Source organism: Aquarana catesbeiana, linkage group LG01 (genome assembly GCF_042186555.1).
Source record: "Aquarana catesbeiana isolate 2022-GZ linkage group LG01, ASM4218655v1, whole genome shotgun sequence".
NCBI lineage: Eukaryota > Metazoa > Chordata > Amphibia > Anura > Ranidae > Aquarana > Aquarana catesbeiana.
The window spans coordinates 954,852,280-954,874,342 of record NC_133324.1 but is presented as its reverse complement, the minus strand read 5'-3'; positions in this window follow the sequence as shown (position 1 = coordinate 954,874,342).

Here is a 22,063-nt window from a genome sequence, read left to right as displayed (position 1 = left end):
CTAGTTGGAATGCAGGAACGAGCCCTGCTGCAAAGTATTACATCAAAAATTGTAATTACACGCCCCTGTTAAACAGGGGCTGAAAAATTGTGCCTTAGGCACTGGTGGTGGCGCCCAGAACCAAAAATGTTCTTACAAGCTATCAGCGTGATGATTGAGGAGGAAGAGGATAATTACTCAGGGATAGTCACTCAGCATCAGCATAGGCAGTCTTTGAAGGGATCTGAGATTTCAAAAAAAATTATTCGGTTACATCAGCATCAGGTGCTTGGTAGCTGGTGGTGATCCAAGACTCATTCATTTTTATGAAGGTCAGCCGATCGACCGAGTCGGTGGACAGACGCACCCTGTGATCGGTTACCACGCCTCCAGCAGCACTGAATGTGCGTTCCGAAAGAACGCTGGATGCAGGACAGGCCAGTAGCTCAATTGCATACTGTGCAAGCTCTGGCCAGTGATCCATCCTCAAGACCCAGTAACCCAGAGGATTTTCGGTGGGAAAGGTGTCCAAGTCTGATCTTGCCCCTAGGTATTCCTGCACCATGTAAAACAGACGCTGGCGATGGTTGCTGGAACTGATCATACCTTGGGGCTGCGGACCAAAAAATTGTCTGAACGCATCGGTCAGACGGCCACCTTCTCCACCGCTCCTTCTTTGACTGACCGAAGCCTCAGCAACACGTTGTCCAGAAACAGGAGTTTGTAACCTCCCAGTCTCTGGGAACGCGTTGCACAGACCTTTCTGCAAGGCCTCCCGAAGATGTTTCATCCTCTGCTCCCTCTGCGATGGCAAGATAAGGTCCGCAACCTTACCCTTGTAACGTGGATCAAGGAGGGTTGCCAGCCAGTATTGGTCCTTCTCCTTGATACCACGAATACGAGGATCCTTACGCAGGCTTTGCAGGATCAGGGAGGCCATGCAGCGTAGGTTTGCTGAGGCATTCGGTCCGGAGTCCTCTGGGTCACTAAGAACGACATGGTCCGCAGCCACCTCCTCCCAGCCACGTACAAGTCCATGTGTTTCTTGGGACTGATCCCTTAAAGACTGCTGCTGATGCTGAGTGCCAGGCTCCACCTCCATACTGACACAATCTTCCTCCTCCTCCTCTTCCTCCTCGTCCTCTTCCTGTGTGATCGGCGGGCACGCACGAACACTGTCTGGATAAAGGGGGCCTTGAGAGCTAAGGAAGTCCTCCTCTTCCTGCCTCTGTTCTGCCTCAAGTGCCCTGTCCATTATTCCACGCAGCGTGTGCTCCAACAGGTGGACAAGGGGGACAGTGTCACTGATACATGCACTGTCACTGCTCACCATCCTCGTGGCCTCCTCGAATGGTGACAGGACAGTGCATGCATCCCTGATCATGGCCCACTGGCGTGGGGAAAAAAAACCAAGCTCCCCTGACCCTGTCCTGGTGCCATAGTCGCACAGGTACTCATTGATGGCCCTCTGCTGCGTGTGCAGCCGCTGCAGCATGGCCAACGTTGAGTTCCACCTGGTGGGCATGTCACAGATTAGGCGGTTCTTGGGCAGGTTAAACTCATTTTGGAGGTCCGTCAGCCGAGCACTGGCATTATATGACCGGCGGAAATGCACACAGCCTTTCCTGGCCTGCCTCAGGACATCCTGTAAGCCCGGGTACCTGCCCAAGAACCGCTGCACCACCAAGTTAAGGACGTGAGCCAAACAGGGCACATGGGTCATTTGTCCCTGTCGGAGGGCAGAGAGGAGGTTGGTGCCATTGTCGCAAACCACCATTCCTGCCTTAAGTTGGCATGGCGTCAACCACCTCTGAACCTGCCCCTGCAGAGCTGACAAAACCTCTGCCCCAGTGTGGCTCCTGTCCCCCAAGCACACCAGCTCAAGCACCGCATGGCATCTTTTGGCCTGCGTACTTGCGTAGCCCCTTGAACGCCTACGGAGCACCGCTGGTTCCGAGGAAGAGGCCATGGAGGAAGAAGAAGAGGAGGGGGTGGAGGAGAGAGGTGTGTCACAATCAGCATTTTGGAGGCGTGGTGGCGGAACAACCTCCAACACTACTGCACCTTGTCCTGCATCCTTCCCAGCTGCCAGCAGAGTCACCCAATGCGCCGTGAAACTTAGGTAACGTCCCTGTCCATGCCTGCTGGACCATGAGTCAGCGGTAATATGCACCTTACCGCTGACCGCCCTGTCCAGCGAGGCATGGACATTGCCTTCCACATGCCGGTAGAGAGCCGGAATCGCCTTCCGTGAGAAAAAGTGGCGTTTGGGTACCTGCCACTGAGGAACCGCACATTCCACAAACTCACGGAAGGGGGCAGAGTCTACCAACTGAAAAGGCAGCAGTTGAAGTGCTAGCAATTTTGCCAAGCTAGCATTCAACCGCTGGGCATGTGGATGGCTGGGAGCAAACTTCTTTCGGCGGTGCAGCAGCTGGGGCAGGGAAATTTGCCTGGTACAATCTGACGTCGGTGTACCAAAAGCAGATTGCCCACAAGTACTTGGCTGTGACACACCTAATTCTACACCTTCTTTCCTCTCACTGCAGGTCTCAGAGAGGACTGAAGGTCTAGTGGGGTTGGAAATCTCAGCTGATGAGGAGCAAGGAGAGATCCTCTTTGTTCTTTGGTGTGGGTCTTTTAGATACGCTTGCCAACGAACTGCATGGCAGGTCAACATATGTCTGGTCAAGCATGTGGTACCCAAGCGGGAGATGTTTTGGCCACGCGAGATACGCTTGAGACATATGTTGCAAATAGCAGCGGTGCGATCTGATGCACTCGTCTCAAAAAAGGCCCACACCAAAGAACTTTTTGAATAACGCGCAGAGACTGCAGCGCCCTGCACATGTGGAGCTTTGGGGTGTGATGCAGTCAATGTGCTGCCCTTAGGCTGGCCCCTGGAGGGCATCCTGCCTCGTTGGTGATGTGCCGCCGCCTCCTCCTCCTCCTCCTCCTCCTCCTCCTCCTCCTCTCTCCTATCAGGCACCCACGTTGAGTCAGTGACCTCATCATCCCCTCCCTCCTCATCACTGGAGCAAACCTGGCAGTATGCTGCAGCAGGGGGAGCATGACTGCCAGATTGCTGTCCTTCTTGGGCACCCCCTCTGTCCGTGCTCATGTTACTGCCTTCATCGAGCTCAGTATCGTCATCAGAGCCTTCCAAACGCTGGGCATCCTCCTGGAGCATGTACCCAACACTGTGGTCAAACAGTTCGAGGGAATCCTCATGAGGACATGGTGGAGCTAGGGAAGGAGTCACTGATGACATTGAGCTGAGGGAAGAGGCCGCTGCTTTGCCAGACAAAGCACCCTGGGCATGGGTGAGAGAGGATGAGGAGGATGAGGACGGCTTGGTCATCCACTCGACCAAGTCTTCCGCATGTTGCGGCTCAACACGGCCAGCTGCCGAAAAAAAGGCCAAGCGTGTCCCATGGCCACGTGCTGATGAGGATGCACCGTCTCCACGACCAGCACTAGACACAGAGCCTGCTTGCCCTCTCTTATTGGCTTGTGACTGTCTGCCTCTCCTTCTTGGCCTTCCAGACATACTAATGGCCTGTAGCTGCACTAAGCTGGGATAGAACACCTGTAATTTTCTTCAAGTAGCTTTATATACTGTAACCAGACAAGCCTGCCTGTCAGTAGGAAGATAACAGGAACGGATCTAGCTGAACACTGTGAGCAGGACGCACTGTACTAAATGTAAATAGTCTAGCTGCCTGACCGTGGTACTAATAGGATCAAATAGAACACCTGTAATTTTCTTCAGGTAGCTTTATATACAGTAACCAGACAAGCCTGCCTGTCAGTAGGAAGATAACAGGAACGGATCTAGCTGTACACTGTGAGCAGGACGCACTGTACTAAATGTAAATAGTCTAGCTGCCTGACCGTGGTACTAATAGGATCAAATAGAACACCTGTAATTTTCTTCAGGTAGCTTTATATACTGTAACCAGACAAGCCTGCCTGTCAGTAGGAAGATAACAGGAACGGATCTAGCTGAACACTGTGAGCAGGACGCACTGTACTAAATGTAAATAGTCTAGCTGCCTGACCGTGGTACTAATAGGATCAAATAGAACACCTGTAATTTTCTTCAGGTAGCTTTATATACTGTAACCAGACAAGCCTGCCTGTCAGTAGGAAGATAACAGGAACGGATCTAGCTGTACACTGTGAGCAGGACGCACTGTACTAAATGTAAATAGTCTAGCTGCCTGACCGTGGTACTAATAGGATCAAATAGAACACCTGTAATTTTCTTCAGGTAGCTTTATATACTGTAACCAGACAAGCCTGCCTGTCAGTAGGAAGATAACAGGAACGGATCTAGCTGAACACTGTGAGCAGGACGCACTGTACTAAATGTAAATAGTCTAGCTGCCTGACCGTGGTACTAATAGGATCAAATAGAACACCTGTAATTTTCTTCAGGTAGCTTTATATACTGTAACCAGACAAGCCTGCCTGTCAGTAGGAATTTAACAGGAACGGATCTAGCTGAACACTGTGAGCAGGACGCACTGCACTAAATGTAAATAGTCTAGAAGATAACAGGAACGGATCTAGCTGAACACTGTGAGCAGGACGCACTGCACTAAATGTAAATAGTCTAGAAGATAACAGGAACGGATCTAGCTGAACACTGTGAGCAGGACGCACTGCATTAAATGTAAATAGTCTAGATAGAAGATAACAGGAACGGATCTAGCTAAACTGAATACAGTGTATATATATATATATGCAACACCTGGGATGCATATATATACACAATACACTGTAAGTGCAGCTAACTGACTGACTGTTCTGCCTAATCTATCTAACTCAAATCAAATGACACTGTCTCTCTCTCTATCTCTCAGCACACCGGAACACACACTACACAGGGCCGCCGTGCAGGCGGCCTTATATAGTGTGGGGTGTGTACTAAATCCCCTGAGCCATAATTGGCCAAAGCCACCCTGGCTTTGGCCAATTACAGCTCTCTCTACTGACGGCGCTGTGATTGGCCAAGCATGCGGGTCATAGTGCATGCTTGGACAATCATCAGCCAGCAATGCACTGCGATGCCGCAGTGAATTATGGGCCGTGACGCGCCACACGAATTTAGCGCGAACGGCCCATAACGTTCGCAATTCGGCGAACGATCGAACAGCCGATGTTCGAGTCGAACATGGGTTCGACTCGAACACGAAGCTCATCCCTAGTGAAGATCACGGACTTTGGACTCACTAAGGTCACAGAGACAGTTATTAGAGCAAGATGTGGAAGCAAATCTTACATGGCCCCAGAGATGTTTAACCTGACCATTTCAGATGGACTGGCTGTAGATGGCAGCCTTGATGTGTGGGCATTTGGTGTTGTCATTTACTGCCTAGTCACAGGAGAGTTTCCATGGCGGGTGGCCATGCTTGATGATGAATCATATAAACAGTATGTTGACTGGCAAAATTATTTCCGGGAGGTTAATCCTCCAGAAACATGGGAAAAGGTTCCTGCTGGCATACACAGAATGTTTTTGGATCTTTTGGCAATTGATCGCGCCAAAAGAAGTAAAACTTCCACAGTCTTAAAATACCTGGGTGAAAGCTGGAAAGAAGAAACTCCAGAGTTGACTTTAACCACTTACCAACCCGGCCAATTCTGACCCTTCACTCCTACATGTAAAAATCATCATTTTTTTTTGCTAGAAAATTACACAGAACCCCCAAACATTATATATGCTTTTTTAGCAGAGACCCTAGAAAATACAATGGCAGTCATTGCAACTTTTTATCTTGCACGGTAGCAATTTTTCAAACGCGTTTTTTTTTTGGAAATGCTATAAAAAAAAAAAAAAAAAAACAGTAAAGTTAGCCCAATTTTTTTGCATAATGTGAAAGATGAATTTGCGCCGAGTAAATAGAAATCTAACATGTCATGCTTCAAAATTGCACACGCTCGTGAAATGGCGCCAAACTTCGGTACTTAAAAATCCCCATAGGCAATGCTTTAAAATTTCTAACTGCTTACATGTTTTGAGTTACAGAGGAGGTCTAGGGCTAGAATTATTGCTCTTTCTCTACCATCCCAGGTGACACCACATGTGTGGTTTCAACACCGTTTTCATATGTGGGCGGGACTTATGTATGCGTTCGTTTCTGCGTGCGACACTTTTTGAATTAAAAAAAAAAATTGATCACTTTTATTCCTATTACAAGGAGTGTAAATATCCCTTGTAATATGAATATGGCATGACCTCTTTACAGTGAGATATGGGGTCAATAAGACCCCACATCTCACCTCTAGGCTGGGAAGCCTAAAAGCAAAAGAAAAATAAAACGATCACAGATTCCCAGCCAAAGTGGCGCCGTTTTTTTGAATGCAGAGGCTGGGCGTGACATTATAACATCGCGCCCGGCCTCCGACAATCATAGAGACTCTGGCGACCATCTGGTCTGCCGGAAATCTCTATGGTGGACATCTGGCGCCGGCGGATCCGTTCTCCGACTCACCAATTGCAGAGGTGAGTCGGTAGAAGCACCGCAGGGCGGCAGGAGGGGGGGACATCCCCTCTCGCTGCTCGTAAGAACGACCAATCGGCTGACCCGCTGCTATGATCGTTCTTATGGTGTAGGGAATCGCCGGCTGAAAACGACTATCTGAATGATGTCTCTAGCTGCAGGCATCATTCAGATATACCCCCACAAACCCAGGACGTCCTACAGTCAGCAAGTGGTTAATGCAAGAGGAGGGGGATTCCATTGAAAGGATTTCTTCAGTCCAGTCTGAGCTGACATTGGCTTCTCACCTGAACACGTCACAGAGCAGTGTCTCCATCTCATCAACTATCAGCGCCTTGTCTTAGCTTCTGACCACAAACCCCTCTGGATCTCAGTCTGAGATGATTCCAGAGCCACAAAAGGACAACATGTCAGAGGCACCAATTTATGTTTGATGAGGAATATTGGTGAGTGATGGCTCGTCTAAAACATCATCACATAGGTTCAACTTTTCTCAGGTATGTGACTTTCTTGGGGAAATAATGTGATCATAACATTCTATATGTATTTTGTAGTCCACTCCAACTTTTAGGACCATGTCACACTAGCAGTTCTTCAATAAGTGTGTAGTGACTACTCTTCTCTATATCCCCCACTAATATTCCTGTGTTACTTAAGGCATGGAATCTTCATCCGAAGCATATATCGAGATTACTTCTTTTTTTGGAAATAGATCCCTCTGTCCTCCTCAGTTGTCTCTCTTCTGCTGTACAGATCTCCAAAGAAATGTACTATTTCACTACAAATAATGTTGTGGCGGAGTAAGTCTTTCATCCAGCGATTAAACTATTGGGAACATGGCACTGGCACATTTTATACATACATACTTTGTGCTATTTGTCCTTCCCTTTCATCTCAGAAAGTTGGGAGATATGCCAATGACACATATAACTTTTGTTAGCCATTCTCAGAGTGGTGGGGCTAAGCCTTGCAGTTAAGATTATTAAAGCAAAACTAGAATCAAGTAGGTTGATATAAAAGGTCTTCTAGCTTACAATGGTAATAGCGGGACTCTTGTTGGGTATGTTCTTATCATTTTGTGATTAATTATTTTAAATGATTTACTGATTAATTTTAATATGACATTGCCAAGAACAATTTTTACATATTTGGTGGAGTACTTCATAGGAACCTGAGTTTGTTTTTTTATCAATCTACAAGTCTAGAACTAGTAAAGGATGGTTTCTTTTTGAATGATTTAGGTCTCTATTCCTTTTGTTTATTGTCTCATTAACTAAGATCAGCTATTCCAGGGCTGTTTTCTAATTTACATAAAACACCTATGTAGTCAGTGTCTGTAACCTTATAAATGTTTAGCATTTCATATATCATTATTTACTGCAGGATAGTCAGTCATTCTATAAGGAAGAAATCTTTCAGAGCTGACCATGTGCATTGTTTTATTATTAATTCTATATTCATGTTTGCTGTTCACAGATCATTTTCTTTATTTTACTCCAACAATATTTCTTTATATTTTTTAGATGACAAGTCTGGACTATTTCCAGGGGTTGAACAAGACCCCTGCCTGGTACATGGGGGATGTAACTTGTACATATATAAGTAGTTACTTCTCCTGTGCACTGGGTGGTGCTGTTGAATTTTCTCCATACACAAAAATACCTGCTGATCCTGCCAGAAATCCAGTGAGCACCTAAATTCCTGTTTGAACTGACAACCCTGGAGGAGTTATGCAATTAGGAAAATGTCTTGATGGGTGGATGTCAGTCTGGAGGACTGGGTGTAATTAAATATATATTTTTTAAGTATATTGAGAATATAGTGTGTTTTTTTCTTTTCTCCCTTTTATCTTTCCTTTAGAGCCCTTTCACACTGACAACGCGGCACTTTTCCTTCATTTTAGAGGTACTTTTCGGCCACTAGCGGCGCACTTTTAAGCCCCGCTAGCGGCTGAATAAAGGGTTAAAAGTGCTGCTACCACGGCACTTTGCAGGGCGCTTCGGCGCGCTGCCCTATGATTTCAATGGGCAGGGGTCCTTTAGGAGTGGTGTATACATTGCTCCTAAAGTGCCCTAAAGATATGCTGCTTGCATGACTTTTTTGAACGTCCTGCCAGTGCAGCGCCCCAGTGTAAAAGCACTCGGGCTTTCGCACTGGGACTGCAGATGAGGCAATTTTCAGGCGCTTTACAGTCACTATTTTTAGCGCTAAAGTACTTGAAAAACGCCTCCAGTGTGAAAGGGGTCTTATTAAATCTTTTTTTTCTAGTGAATGGTATTGTGAAAACCTCTTCTAGGTAAAAGGAAAAAAAAACACACCAAGGTCCTTCAAGGCCTATATGAAATATAAATTGCTTGTGAAATAAACAATTCTGTAATTCCTCCTGTACAATAATAGTGTGGGTTACTGTAGATGTGAGATTCATAGGGAGGTCGAATAAGATAGAAGAGGATGCAATATAAATTGAAATCCCAGTCTACAGTATAAGGCCAATGAACATAAAGCCACTCTGCATCCAAATGACCACTCACAAATTAAAAATAAATAAATAAAAAGAGTAAAGGTGGTGGGTAGTGATGAACCAACCACACCTGGGGGGTGGTTGAACAGGGTTCAGTGAACAGGTTTGTGTGCCTAATTTGAACCCCTTTGAAGTCAATGGGAGCCAAATGTTAAAAATACATTTCTGGACATTTCCTGACCTAATAGGCAAGAGAATGTCAAATAAATTAAACGCTACGAGGTGCCGCGGTGCACGGAGAAGCCCAGAAAGAAAACACAGGAACTGAATCCACCGGATGTGACATTGGCAACCCGGAACTCGAGCTGACGCTGAACCCGGCTGTGAAGGAGGGCTATATAGCCCTGGACTCCTCCCACAGATCCAGGCTGGCCTGCGGCCAGCCTTTCAGCATAGTGCACCCCCTTAGGAGCCACAGATAAACTGGAACCCCCCACTCCTGCACAGCCAGGCACACTGAATTTCACAGGCACTCCCAGGCAGATTCAGAGAACAGTCTGTGACTTTGTTTTTGTTAATTATTAAGGGTTAATAACTTGGATAGGGATGGGATATTATGGGATGCCCACTTGAATTCAACAACAAAACTTAAGGGACATTCTTATTTTATACATGTCTCTATATACAGCTCCAACTTCTTTCTTCAACACACACTTGCTTGTTCCAGCTATGTCACTCTATGATGATCTGACAGCCTCCAGTCAAATGTAACCACAGCCCCTTACAGGCAGGGACTCACAGCCCCTATGAGTGTAGAACAATGGAGTGACACAGCTTATACTTTCACATCAATTCCTTTCTGTGGTCACTGATCCCAGCACCACCGCTTCAGGTACTGCCAACCCACCTGGCTGCATCTGCCTCTTTCATTAGCCCTCCAGGCTAACTTCTCCACAGCAGCCTACCAAACTGACTCTCACCAGCCCACCCAGCTGACTCTCACCAGCCCACCCAACTGACTCTCACCAGCCCACCCAGCTGACTCTCAGGAGATCTCCTAGGAAAGGTTGAAGACTTAAGCACAGCACAGTATTCAGGCAGAACTGTCTAGATGTGGCAGTCTTCCCTCTTATTAGCCCCCAGTAGTGGTGACCTACTCACGCTCTCCTCTTTCCTGCTCCCGTGTCTCCAGGAAGGGCTTCCTCAGAGTGTTATGGCAAGATACTTCCAGCACCTGAGCCCCAGCCCAAGGTCACCCCCCCAGACTAGGGAGTACCCCTCAGGGCCTCCGACAACCTTCACAGCACTATATCTTTCACCTGACTCTCCTGCTGGCATGGCCCATGTCTATTTAGGAGGTTGATGTTAAGTGAAGATTGTTTACCCCTAGAAGCAGTGTATGCTTCATGTACTAAAGGTGTGGGATATCATTTTTCATTTAACTTTTGTTTCAGGAGGTGATCTTGTGACAAGTATTTGTTACATGTACAATTATGTTTAAGTCAATGAAATTGACTTTTTGGGATGTTGGCTGTCCACATAGAATGGTAGTAGCTATGGAATTGTAGAAAATAATTGTCTGTGGTTGTTTTAACAATGGTTTGCATATATAGTCTGCTTCGCATGGCACAATTTTAAATCCAAAAAGGTCAGATTGGATCGCATACAGATGTAAATGAGAGGCCTAGGGTGTTTGGAGTTCCAATATGTAACAGATTTCTCTACCAAGAATCGCAGGCCATCTCAAATGAAGATATCATCAATAGAACAACCAAAAAAAAGACTATATTTCTTGAATAGGGGTTGTTGTTCCAGATAGACTGGTGTTTCTATAGGTCCATGGTCAAATTTGCATAGCTAGGGGCAACATTTGCCCCCATAGCTGTGCCCTGTATTTGTAAAAAATAGTCACCTTATAAGGAAAAATAGTTGTGTGTAAAAACACACAAAAAGATAAGTGGCATCCATTACAAATTGGGCTTGCCTGAGATGTGAGTGGGTCTTGGATGAGAAAGTATTGCTCTGCTCTAAGTCTGAACTCATGGGTGATTGAGGTATATAGGGAATTAACATCAAGGGATACCCACAGATATGGTGGTTCCCAGGTATGTTTTCAAGGTGTCTATAAGGTGGATACCATTATATGTGTCTGTGTTATATATATATATATATATATATATATATACACACACACCCAGTATAACAAGTGTTGAGGGTGGAGTATACATGATCCAATGTAGCAGTGCTAAGCAATCAGACCCTTCCACGGGCCATATATAGAAAGAAAATCAGATGGGATTGCTGCACTTAAACGTTATTAGAAAAATATATAAATTCAAATTCCATTCAGTGTTAAAAACATAATGGTTTTGGGCTATACAGATAGCGCCCTTCAGAATAAGACACATGCAATGATAGTGGTCTTTACAAGCTTATCTATCTATCTCTATAGATATATATTATATCTATATATATCTATCGTGGGGGATCACCTTTTTTGAAGGAAAGTCAGCAAACAGGCATTTTCTAAAAAATCTGGCGGATGCCAGGTTTATTTACAAGGATGTTTGCAAAATAAAAATTAACAAAACAGTAAAGTAAATCCTTGCTGTCTGGCGCTAACTAAACAGTCTCCTCATCTAGACAGTGCAGGGCTGGTCCCGTCACCCACAAAATATGCGGTAAAGCAAACCTTATAGTCCAATAGCCAGAGCTCCTCTCACTCAGGTTCCTTCCTGAGACTCAAAACCAGAGCCTTGTTGAGCTCTCTTCCTGGTTATTTAAAGTCCACCTGGGTGTGGGCTCAAGTGGACCAGAACATCCAGACCGGAACCTAGCCTGCCACATAGGCTGGAAAAACCCGGGCCGGATTCTGATTCAATCACTTACAACAGAACGAATGTGAGGTGAAATATAGCGATTATCCACTATATCGCCTCACATACCGTCACAATATATATATAAATACACACTCTTCTCTCATGTGGGATTAAACATTCAATGCCAGTAAGGGTAATTAATAAATAGAAAAACATGTAGACATATATGGAATCATGGGTCATCCAGGTGCTATCAAACACATATAGTGAATTTATGTGTGTATATATATATATATATATATATATATAGTCACTGTAAGGGTTTGTTCTTCTTTAGTGCATAATTGATCCCATATGAGAGAAAAGTGTGTGTGTATATGTGTATATATATATATATATATATATATATATATATGTATATATACACTTAAAGTGAAAGTAAACCCATCCATAAACTGTTTCATTTCCGGCATGTGCCGGAAATGTAACACTCCCATTGGTTGTGCTCTCAACCAAACTGTCAAGCCATCCAATGGCTGGTGTCATAACTGATCACATGTGAAGCATCATGGCAGTTGTAGATTAAACAAAGGCAAAGATGGCAGCTTCATTGGCTGAAAACGATAGGAGGGTTTACTTACACTTTAAGATCTTAAGATCATTGTATGTGTCTGATTCTGAAGGACACTATTGGTGAAGCCCGACACCATTATGCTTTTAACACTGAATGGAATTTGAATTGATAGATTTTTCCAATACATTTTAAGTGCATCAATCCCATCTGATTATATATATGTATACTAATAGGTTCTGGGCCAGGAGCTGGAGGAAGTGGTCAATATAGATAGAAAAAAAGCTAGTGATGCTTTCCTTGGCTGAAACAAAGGGACAACAGCTGGGGGGGGATTTTGAAGACTTTTGTGGATTTTGGGTAGGTTGTAAATATAATGCCCTGTACACGGATCATGTGTACACAATTCCGACGCACAAAGTTCCACGCATGGTTGGAAGAGCCACACTGTCTATTGAACTTAATTTTTCTCGGCTCATCGTACGTGTTGTATGTCACCGCGTTCTTGACGTTCGGAATTTCCGACAAGATTTGTCTGACTGTGTGTATGCAAGACAAGTTTGAGCCAACACCTGTCGGAAAAAAATCCATGGATTTTGTTGTCGGAATGTGTGATCGTGTGTACGGGGCATATGGCATACTATAGCATTGTATTTTCAAAAAAGAGGCTCCTGCCTTGTTGATGATGCCCTCACTTGGTGCATTGTTGACCAATGTTTATGCTTCCTCACTATACTGGGATAGGGTATCATATTGTAGTCAAATATAGTTTTTGGTATCCGATAATAGTCTATGTGCTTCTTCAGGGTTTGATCCCTGTCTTGTACAACAATCCCTCCACTTTTGTCAGCTGGTTAGATAATGATACTGAAATGATTAGACTGTTGAGAGCTAGTTTTTCTTTTGGGGTGAGATTGGAATATGCAGGAGAGTGGGTAGAGGTTTGTTTGCACATCTGTAGGATCTCAGAGTAGACCACTTGGTAGAAATTTTGCATGTAAGGTCCCTTCACATGCATAGGGCTAAAGATAGATTTAGTTCTAATTGCTGTGTATTGTACTGGAGGAGAGGTGTGAGTAAGGCTACATACACGTAATTGTCATCTGTGTAAAGGTCCTCCAAGTGCACTAGTAGGCACATAGAATCTCGTGAATTGTCATGTGTAATATCAATACTGATTGGGTCTATACCAGGATTTGGCTTCTTTGTTATCAATCTTCTTTTTATTATTTGTTTTTTAAAAAGACAAGTAATACATATCATACCATCTTCAAAAATACATACATTAAAAATTCCTTTTACATAATAAATAATCTTAATGATACCCACTTCCTCCTGTTTCTATAGAATCATCTAACTAAATTCCTATTACTCATACATACCTCAAAACATGCATTTTCTATTGCTCATACATACATCCAAACATTCAAAAAAAAAAAATCCCTCCCCTTCCTTTTTTTTTTTTCTTTTTCCTTCCCTCCCCCTTCTTCCTTCCCTCCCCCTTCTTCCTTCCCTTTCATCCCATATCCTTCCCATTCCTCTCCAATTTTAAATACTCCATCATACTATTTGAGGACCGAAATTCCTCCCATTTTTGCCATATTTCTGGCATCTGACCCCTACATACCCTTCTTCGCTTATCTGTTTTTCCATATATTCAATTTCGTTCATTTCACATATCCATTCCAACACAGTTGGCTTAATTGTTTTTTTTTTCCAATTTTGCGCTATAATTGTTCTAGCTGCAGTTGTCATGTGGTGAGAATATCTATTTTGATTACTCTTATTGTATCTGATGTAAGGGAAAACAAAGAGGTGCTTATTTTTAGACTCCTTTCTACTCAAGACACTTTCTGATATATCTCAAATATTTTGTCCCAGAAGCTCCTCACTCCTTGACAACTGTACCATACATGATCCATAGTCCCTCTTTCTACCTTACATCTCCAACACATTTCTGTATTAACTTTGTTAACTATATTTAAAGCTACTGGGCTCCAATACCATCTCATTGCGATCTTATCATTTCTTTCTTGATATTTATTTGCTATAGATGATTTATGTATTATTTCAAAGATGTTCTCCCATTCCTCCTCTGATATAGGATTTTCTATTTCCTTTTCCCATTTCTTTATTCCTATTAATTCTCTAAGGGAACCGGATGGGAGTAATACGTTATATATCTTTGATCATTTTTAGTTGGTTCTTGTTCCTCTACTAATATTTTTTTTAAATTTTGTTTTTGGTCTATTTATCAAAGGTATTTTTTTACTCAATGAATGTCTTTAATTGATAATAATATTGTAACCATTTGCTTTTATATTCAGGCCCCAAGTCCTGCAATTTTGGTAGTTTATCATCAACTAGGATCTGTTCCACCCTTGCGTTCTCCAAAATATTCCATTTTAAGTAATTTGTGGTTTCTAAAGCTGGCGGAAATTCAGGGTTGGAGAACAAAGGTGTAGCATTTACAAAAATTGTTCATTCTTTTTTTCTTTGGTCTTAAATAGGGTTTAATCCAAGGCAGGAACCTAAGTTGTGGTCCTATTAATTCCTCTTCTAGATTTACCCATTGTTTAGTTTCCTTATTATGATGCCAATCAATAATGATAGTTAATGATGCTGCTTGTAAGTATTTTGTAAAATCTGGTAATGATAAACCTCCATTTTTTTTTTATTTCTAGTTAAAATTTCTCTCTTTATTCGAGGGGTTTTATGAGCCCAAATAAAGCGCACTATTGCTTTTCTCAGTTCCATCATCAGTTTCTTAGGAGGGACTAGGGGAACTGTTTGAAAAATGTATAATATCTTTGGTAATATATCCATTTTTATTATGTTAAAATAACATATTCATGGATGGGAAGTATTATCAAATTTTTGTAATAGTTTATTTACTTTTCGGATTGTTGCATTGTAATTCAACTCCTGTAGTTGATTCAGGTCCTCAGGAATAAATATTCCTACATATTTAATTGCTTCTTGATTCCATTTCAATGGAAAATCTTTTTTGCAAAAGTGTGTATGTTTTTTTTAATAATGATATATTTAGTACCTCTGATTTATCATAATTTACTTTAAAGTTACTCAATTCCCCAAATCTTTTAAATTCTTTGATTAAGTTTGGAATTGTTATGATAGGATTAATTACATATATTAACAAATTGTCTGCATATATACGGCTGACTTATATTCTATATCCTTGATCTTTATCCCATTAATATCCTTATTTTTTTTCTTATTGCCGTGATAAGATGTTCCATTACCAATATATATAATAAAGGGGAAAGGGGACATCCCTGTTGGGTTCCATTTGATATTTTTATATATTCTGATAATATTCCATTTACTCTTACCTTAGCTCTTGAATTAGAGTACAATGCAAGGATCCTACTAAGCATTTTGGGACCCATTCCTATCTGGATTAGTGTTTCCTCCAACAACCGCCATCCCACTCTGTCAAATGATTTTTCCGCATCAACGGCCAGAAGACATATCGGGATGGCGGTTCTCTAAACATATTCCACCAATGTGCAAGTTTTTATTATATTATCCCTAGTCTCTCTTCCCTTCGTGAAACCAGTTTGATCTAGGATTTGGCTTCTTTGATATTGTAATAACTTTACAATATCAAAATAAACAGCTTAAAATTTTTTGCTAGAAAGTTGCTTAAAACTCCCAAACATGAGATATATGTATATATATATATTATTATTATACATACACACTGTATAATGAGATCCAAAAATCTAGACAATGGAGGTCCCTTCCTATTCTGAGGTTATCATGCAAATTTGCATTTCCTGAGAGTCACAGATGGACCCCACCAGTCCTAACAATGAAGGTTGGCTGCCATAAACATGGTCATTGTGATAGAAACAGTATCGGCAGCCACACCTGAGCCAGGTATTTTACCTCCTCTTTAACATATCAATTCACTAGCCCATGACCATTGAGATGATCCTTTGTGTCCAGGGTGTGACAGTTCTCTCTATTTTCTGTGGATAGTCATTGTCAGATATTTTAAGCAAAACTAAAAGTCTATTTTTAGTGAATAACACAATTTCAGTTGTATTTTTTTATCCAAAATGATCCAAAATCCAAAATAATTATCCAAATGTTTAAATGGTTGCTGGTTTATATTTTTCACTACATTTTAGATTTTCAGGTTCTTCTTTTAGTGGCCATCTCCATGCAGTAGGCATTTCTGATGAACAACATGTGACTTAAAGGGGAAGCTACATAGCAAGTGTATTGCTTTTATACAGTCTATTCAGGCTGGTAAAACTTTGAGGTGAGGAGAAGTAAAACAAAAAATGACAAGATGGAATCGGATTCTCTATATAGAATGAGTCATTGTGACTCCCTTCTTGTAAATATCAGCATTTTTATTCTACTTGAAGCAAAGCTAAACACCTTTGTTTGAAAAAAAAAATGCTAGCAGGTAGATTTTAATGTCAGAAGAGACACCATATAGCTCTTGTGCTACGGAAGCTCTTTCCTTGTCTACTAGATTTATTTTCAGAATTGTACACTGACTGCCATACAGAACAACTCAACATGCAATCTCTGCATAGCAGGAATAGGTGCCAAAACAAAGTTACAGTAAACCCAGCCGCCAAATAAATAAGTTAAAGACTCTGGACCCAGAAGACGGAAGAAGGTGGCAATAGAGCGACTAGGTGCAGCATGGACATCATATTTTTGCTATAATGTGCTAATATAATGTGCTTACATGACGTGCTACATTATAGCAAGAGCCTTGTGGTCCCTTATGTTTAGTTTTATTTTAAACTGATCACTTATAATATATGGATTGTCCAAACCATCCATTCTCAAACTCTTCAAAATGGAGGAACCCCTGAGAATACTTTTCAAAACTCAGAGATCCCCTTCTAAAGACTATTATATCCAAAGCTCTGTGTACATTAGTGTGATGGTCGGTGGAAAGAATGTTCCCTATATTTGTGGTCAGTGAGAAGAATCTTCCTTTCAGATATTTAGAAAGATCAATGGTGTTGGTTGCTACTTATCAACAAAGTAGAAATTCCTTTTTGGTCAAGGAACCCTTAGCAACCTCTGGAGGAACCTTATATATACATGGAACCCTGGACGTGAAAAGCTGATCTAGACTAATTCTCTTCTTATGGGAAATAAGTTTCCAGCAGTTAAAGAAATTCATAGTTTTTGCCAATCAGTCCATTCTGTAGTGAAACTATGATTTAAGGCTTCCTAATGCCATGGCAAACTCTACTGTTGTGTTAATGGTTGGGAATAGTTATGTATAAACCTTCTTTTTTTTTTAATGGGTATTCAGAAGCAGCAGCATTTGTAAAAGGTTGTTGCTTTTGAAGGTGCTAGCTACCAATTTTTGTCATCCTTGTCTCGATACTTAATTTGTCATTCACCCAGAACATCATGTCAGTATGATATTTTCTATTACTAGATATACACATGATTGTTCTAGGTCAGTAACTAACCAAGTAATGAAGACATACCGTATTTATCTGCATATAACACACACTTTTTTCCCCTTAAAATCAGGGGAAAATTGCGGGTGCGTGTTATACGCCGATCCCCTGCGATCCGGAGCTGTCAGATTTTCAAAATCGCCGACCGCGATTTGAAAATGGCGCCGCCGGCGCCGAAATACACAGTGCCGGTCCTCGGCTCTTCTCGGGCACTTTCGTCTTCACTCAAGCACCGCCCGAACCTAGCCGAGTGTACTCGGCTAGGTTCGGATAGCTCCGCTTGGGACTACGAGTGGAGCTGAAAGTAAACGAGAGCCGCCGAGAAGAGCCGAGGACCGGCTCTGTGTATTTCGGCGCCATTTTCAAATCGCGGTCAGCGATTTTGAAAGACAGGATGGCAGGGATCACAGGATGCAAGGCTGCATTGGGGAAGGCTGCGCTGACAAGGCTGCACTGGGGAAGGCTGCGCTGACAAGGCTGCACTGGGGAAGGCTGCGCTGACAAGGCTGCACTGGGGAAGGCTGCGCTGACAAGGCTGCACTGGGGAAGGCTGCACTGACAAGGCTGCACTGGGGAAGGCTGCACTGACAAGGCTGCAATGATGGGCATTTAAATGTAAGTTTTTTTTCCTTCAACTTCCCTCCTAAAAGTTTTTTTTTCCTTAAAATTCCCTCCTGAATTGGGGTGCGTGTTATACGCCGATAAATACGGTAATCAGGATGTTTGGAGATGAATCTCTAGAGAAATGCCCAGACATGGTAGCTCCAATAGTCCAATCCTGACAGGTCCTTTTAATCTTCATAAACATATTTTTATATTGATTTCATGTTATTGTAATTTTTATTTTTTATTTTTTTCAATAAAGTCCCTTTTTAACTAAACTTATTGGTGTACAATATTATTAGAAATAAGACATAATGGTATAAAATAACCCGCAAGAATCTATACAGCCAATGTTACATTTTTTCTTAATAAATATCTGGTTAGTACTCTATCATGTATTAGTTACTCAAACTAGAATTAGATAAAAAAATATATAAAACCAAAAATTACCATTTTCCAGTTAATATGGTGGAAAGTTTAAATTTAAAACTACCAGTAAAGTTTTAAAAAAAATTGGTTTCAGCATGTTGAATTTCATCACCTGTTCTGTAGAAAACCTGTTTATATGCAAATTGGCAAAAACAATGCGGGGTTATTTACGCAACATTTCCATTAGAAGTCAGCCAATGGAACTCCTTCATTCTCTGCCTTCCCCGCCCATCTCCCTTATATAAAGCAGAACTCTCCCTTCTCTGATCAGTGACTCTTTCAGAGATTCCCGTATACTGATCTATTACAGCCTAGCTGGAGATTTGGTTGTCCGGTGTTAAACTGCAGAGGAACAGAATTTTCAGAACAATTAACCCGAGTTCATCACCGCTGAATACCTACAACATTAAGGTAAGGAATTTTCTAACCAATCATTGGATATTTATTATTTAATGAACATTTTGATAGCAATTCTCCAGAGATGTATGAGGTGTATGTGAAAAAAACTATAAAAAACTATATATGAATAACTGAGAAAATGGGCAATGGGTTGAGGTTCAGGACAAGATAACATGTAATACAATGTATACAGAAGACAGGATAGACATTGGAGGCTTGCCATGATCACCCTGATGAAAAAGTTGTTAGTAATACGGGATATGTAATAAAAATTGAGGCTGTAATTTGTGTGATGCAATACAAAGGGAAACAGATGAGTTTTTGTGGCCAAGTAATGTATAATTTATATAAGGCTCCTCTTACAAGTATATTCCAATCTGTACACAAAAATGCCTTGAAAATGATTAAGGGTGCCTGAAAATTGAGGGATGTGGAAATTGAGTGTTTGGTTATTGTGGGTCATTCTAGGACTTTAATGTTATGGGGAGACGGATTTAAGTAAGTGTCAGTAATATCTTCTGATGGCCTTTAGCATTGCCTCTGCTGTCTTCTATTGAGTACAAAAGGTGAAGCAACCATTTCCATATTTTACATGATAGTTCTGATGAAAATTACACCTCCTATCTGTCTGAGCTCTGTGTTCATCCTCCTGACTTTCTATAATGAAACTGAAACTCTGCATAGCTGGTTGGCAACAAGAAAGCAGGGTATCTTTTGTAGGTCATCCTTATGGTATGTTTAGTCTTTTAATGACAGAATCTGCCAAAAATATGAAGGTCACCAAGCTGCTTCTGGCAGCAGATACACCACATGTTTCCTGAAGTACACTTCAAGATAAAATGAGTCTTTTGACCCAGTTCTAGAGAGCCCCCCCCCCCCCCCATGCACACATACACAATTGAACTGGAAGCTACTGGATATATCCTGCTATTTATTTATGTATTATATGTCTTGGGTTTTCCTTTTGTTTTTGGTACTTGCTCAAGGTCCTTTAGCTGTACTAAATATAATTCTGTGGTGTTCAATCTCTATATTTAGTGTCCAACTTGTATTCCCAAATATTATACATGTAGATATGGTGGTCTACTACACATTTTGTTTTTATAGGTTTATAACTGCAGGTAACAGTATTTATATTTGACACATTTCTAAAGTTTCTTTTCAAAAGTTTTTTTTTTTTGCTTATTAATGAAACAAGTTTTAATGTTTTACTCTGCAGGACACTATGGCCTCTGCTGATCATAATGTGGAAGGTCTTCTGGATAGAATGGTGTCTTTCTATGCACAAGAACTACAGCAGATCGACTTTGAAGAGTACTTCCTCATTGAGGAGGAGCTTGGAAAAGGCGGCTATGGAAATGTATTCTTGGTGAACGACAAGCAAACAGGTGAGTGAATTAATCTAGCCGCTATTTCAGTATCCTCTGTATATATGGATGTAAATTCAATCTGCAAGATACAGGCTTTTTCCAGAGGTCACTAGCTGTAGACTTTGTTTAAAATAAAAGGAGAAATAAAGTATATTCACTGTGCAACACTTGTAATAAAGAATAGCAGGTAAATGCAGTGAGCAAATATGGCCCATTACGTGAAATTATTACATCGTTATGAATAGAAAATGTTTCAAATATTAATGTTGGAAAAATGATTTCTTGGGAGGAGTTATGCAAATATCAAAATGTCTTGATGGGTACATATCTGTCTGGAAGAGTGGGCTTTCCTAGATGGACTGTATTTGTATGCAGAACACCATAGATTATGATCACATGTGATGTTAAGTCCAATGAATAAAAGGAAGGGGTTGGGAACAGTCAGACTGGGGATCATATGATGCTGGATGTCCTCTAGTCAAGAAATGAGGTGGGCTCTATCTGGAGAAGTTTTTGTACAGCTGAGTGCTGGTAAGGCAGTAGTTTAGCTTCCAATGAAGCATGGTACAGTCTCAATCTGGCAGCAACATATCTTCTTAAAATATTGAATATTTTCAAGTTAAAGATATAAAAATTACCAATTGAACATTTCTAGTTTTTGATCTAAATTATTTCATTTTTTCACAGGTCAAAGAATGGCAATGAAGGTTATGGATAAGGACAAAACCAGTCAGCGGTCTTTCCTCCATGAATTCAGTATTTCATATTTACTGTCTTCTCATCAAAATATCATCAGATGTTTTGGCTTCTTCTTCTCCACCATTGACTATTTTGTTTTTGCCCAGGAACTGGCACCTGTTGGAGATCTGTTCTCCATTATCTTTCCAAATGTAAGTACATTAAGTTGTAGGAATGGCCAATTCTTTATTAAATCCTTTTTAAAAAAAGTTAAAACTAATAATTTGAATTTCCCATCACTTTTTCTAAATGTCTTGGTGACCACTGTAATTAAGACAAAGCAAATCTCCCTGGGGGTGACACGTTCAACAATAAAATCCATCCCTAGCCTAAAATAAATAAATGAAAACCTTTATGGCCATACATGTATGCTTTTAACTGAATCTTTATTCATCCTTATATTCTCCCCTACTGTATTTAACATCTATTATGTTTTTGGATTTTTTCTAGGTGGGAATTCCAGAAGAAGCAGCAAAGAGGTGTGCTGTGCAGATTTCCGGTGCTCTGGAATTTATATCTGAGAGAGGTTTTGTACACATGGACCTCAAACCAGAAAATGTTCTTGTTTTTGACCAGGACTGCCATTGTGTCAAGATTACGGACTTTGGACTCACTAAGGTCACAGAGACAGTTATTAGAGCAAGATGTGGAAGCAAATCTTACATGGCCCCAGAGATGTTTAACCTGAACATTTCAGATGGACTGGCTGTAGATGGC